Source organism: Cetorhinus maximus, chromosome 7 (assembly GCF_964194155.1).
Source record: "Cetorhinus maximus chromosome 7, sCetMax3.hap1.1, whole genome shotgun sequence".
Classification (NCBI taxonomy): Eukaryota; Metazoa; Chordata; class Chondrichthyes; order Lamniformes; family Cetorhinidae; genus Cetorhinus; species Cetorhinus maximus.
The window spans coordinates 57,657,720-57,661,639 of NC_135885.1; positions in this window are offsets into that span (position 1 = coordinate 57,657,720).

The following is a 3,920-nucleotide window of genomic DNA, read 5'->3' on the forward strand; positions in this document are numbered from 1 at the left end:
TTTAGTGTCTAAAAGACAAATTGAAATTTTGTCAATGGATCTCTTGTGTAAAGAAAGTCGTGACCTAAATACTCAGAATTTAAACATTGAAGCACGAGTGTAGTGATTCTTTATTTTCTTCAGCTTCAGTTTTCATCAGATTCTTCCAAACCCCGCAAAAGAATCTCTTCTGAGGGTGATATCTGGGGAGGTCTAATGACTGGAACAGCATGGCCTGTCTAGAAACACTCAAAGCTACTGATTTACTGTTCACTTGGAAAAAATGTAGAGTGGTGTTTTGGGATGCACTTTACCCAGTCCTGTACATCCTAGTGCCAGTTAATATTCAGAAGTAGTACAGCTTTTGTTTTTGTTTTTTTTTTCACAAGTCTACATTTTAAAATTGACTTGTATAGTCTTACATATTTTAAATTTGGTGGTTCTCTGGCTTAGTGCATTTCTTGATTGTGAATGCCAATTGATTAACACAGTAACCAGTGAACTGGTAAATGCCTATACTGGTTTCATCCACCTGCTTACACCAGATTTGCTAATACGCAACCTATTGCTGGAGGGAGGATTCTCCCTTACTGTTTACACCAGCACCATCATATACAATCTGTGTTTAGTGTAAATGAGACTGAAGTTCTTACAGAATGGTAGAATGGGCTACTTAAAAAGTCTGCTTTTTAAGCTGCTAAATGATTTATCTTGACTATTTTTCTGAAATTATGTACTCATTCTAGGGACATTTTCCCAGTAATAGAGTGACAATAAATAAAGTTCAGTTACTAGAAAACAATGGATCAGCGAGCAAGCAAAATATTTTTTAAAATGCCCTCAAAACTAATGAGGTAATTATTCAAAGATATTAAAAACCTGATACCGATACGTCAGTAAATTTGGCTACTTTTCTGTAAAGGGGAAAAAATGCAACAGTTGATTTAAAATTTATTTTCTTCCCATCCTCAGTGAAAGTCATGAAAAATTATTTTTAGAAGTGGATATTCCTAACATTGCCATATATTTCTAGCTCTTTGGAAATGTTTTAAATGTCACCGGGAAGCAGCTGCACCAATGTCAGCTCGATGAGTGTCATCAAGTTGTCCATTTATAATTATCTGTCAAGCTAAGAAAATGTCGGTGCTGCCAATATACTTGCAATAATGAATTCTGGCATCAATGCCAATTATTTGATGCCCAAAGTCAGAGAAAAAAAAATTGAACAACTCCACAGGGAATCTCTTTGTTGTCACTGAAAAGATTCCTGGTGAGGAGACCCCCGGCTGATAGACCTTGCACTGGAAAATGTACATTAGTGAGGAATTTATATGTTACACTGGTCAGCTTTTATTTTGCAAATTACTTCCCTTTGCCCATTCAGTTTTATTTTTAGAAGTAAACCAGCACCTTTAATTATAACACATGGGGTCCAACTATTGCAAACCCTTGAAAAGCAGAGCACAAGTTTAACAATGCAATTTGATGCTTTGCATTTAAGATTCAATGTTCACACTTTGCTTTAATAGTCATTTAATAATCATTACTCATAGCTTCCCTTTTTTTATATCCTGGGGTAAAGCTCCCTGACTGAATTTGAGTTTGCCCATGAGCTTCAGCATTCTCTGACATCAACTTTAAGCTCAGTTAAGTATTTTAATTAGTGAATAACCAGGTTAGTTTCGGAAATGAGCATGGCAGGAACCATATATGTATTTGTATGTACATGATTCCTTTTAAAGCTTGCCATCTTTAAGTTCACATAGTTGCCTTTTAAAAGCTCAAATCTCCTAAATGACAGATGCCAGGTTCTGGTTGTCTGCATAAGTGACTACACTTGGAAAAAGTTATTCATTGGTTGTGAAGTGCTTTGGGATGTCCTGGGAACTTAATATGGTGCTGTCTGAATGCAAGTTTATTTTCTCCTTCTTTCACAATTTGGATATGGTCAAAGCTGTAAGACTTTTCCTAAACTAGACAAGCCAATAGTTTTACCTAAAATCCAAAATTTCTAAAGATTATTTGATTTGTGTTTAAAGACTTAATAATGCAAAATGTACGCTGGGTCTGCAGAGAAGGGTGTTTCTTCCATCTTGTACATAAAATGATGCACTAATCTTTGAGAAAGTCTACAGTGCAGTATTTGAAAAGAAAACAGAAATAGACTGACACAACTTAATAGCTGTTTTAAGTTAAATGTACTGGATAGCATTTTTTAAAGGGGGATACTATGATGAAACCTTCTCTGAATATTTTCCAGTGTACTTTCTTTAATTCTAAAATGTGCTGCTGAATATATAATTGAAACTTCTTTTAGTCTGTTATTTTCCAAAATTTTATATGTATTGGTAATCCCTCAGTTCTCCCTTGATCTGACGCAAAGGAATATTGTAGTGTTGCAAGGAGGGGGTTACTGTGCATTTAAATTGTACTTCCAGAAAGGCATCCTAGTATTGTTCACAACAATCAATCCAATTCAGTACCAGTTTATGGCTTTTAAAAATGCTATTTTACCTTGTTTCAACTTTGCATCGTTGGAAGGATCCTACAACTTTAATTTCACTGTTCCTACTGAAAGTGGTATCCACTCAGTGTTTCCTTTGGATCTTGGATTAGAATTATGTTTATATGTTTTTGCATTGCCTAATTGCAAACCTATTTAAATTGAATGATAAGTTCATAATGGAATATAAATTAATGACTGCATGTTTTCATTTTTAAAGATATTGGTGAAAAGAGGCAACCCAATGCAATGCAACCTGAAGCAGAACTACTGGCATGCCAAGAACTGTGAACTCTGGCATTTTAGTTGTATAATAAAGAAAAAGGAACAGTGAAGATTGAAGTGTCTTAATTCGTGATTGGCAGCTACACTGAAAGTTAGTTTCCCCATTACTAAAATATGACCAGGAATAACTCAAGCTGATGCTTGTATTTGTTCTCCCTTGATGTATAAAAGAAGTTTTGTAAGTCTGGAGCACAATAGAGAGCTCATTTCTTTTCAGGTGCAGGGTTCTTTACCTCCCCACCCCCCAAAAATCATTATTTTGGCAATGAAAACTACAAATAAAAGCATAGAAATACCAGATTAAAATCATTTTCTAGAAATCTACTGTGCACAGTTTGAATTGGAATCTTTAATTGTCTGAATTATTGTACTTCTAATATAAATTAGATATAAAAGCACAAGTTATACTTTTGGACTGAACAATTAAGGGTTTGGAAGACCATGCTTTTGGTCTCATTTTAAGAATAGTTTCAATCATAAAACACAAAAGATCCAGAGAAATAAAAGTTCAGGCTATGAAGCCTGTTTCAGTCAGAGTCCAGGTTTGATTATTTTCCCCACTCCCCTCCCCATACCACATATTGATCCTCTATTTAAAGGAAGACTAATTTTCTTCCCCTAACTTTGGAGTATTAAAGCCTTCCTCTCACTTTCCAACATGTATCCATCCAAGTGCTAAAGAATCATATTTTATGCAGAGTTCATTCCACAGGCGTGCGCGCCCCTGTGTGAGAATAAAAGGTGGAATCATGGAACAATGCAGTGCAGAAGGCCATTCAGCTCATGGTGTCTGTCAGCTCTTTGAACGTTATCAAATTTGTCTCATTTCCTTTCTCTTTTCCTATAGCCCTGAAAATCTTCAAGTATTTATCCAAGTAACTTTTGAATGTAGTATTGACTCTGCTACCGTATTTTCAGACAGTGCATTCCGGATCATAATAGCTTCCTGTGCAAAAAATGTTTTCCTCATGTTGACTCTGGTTCTTTTGCCGAGCACCTTTAAATTTATCCCCTGATTATTGACCCTTCTGTACTCAATAGTTTCTCCCTATTTATCAGGACCATTCAAGATTTTGAACACCTCTATCAAATGTTCCCTTAGCCATCTCTGCTGTAACAACAGCAACCCCAGTTTCTCTAATCTCATCACATA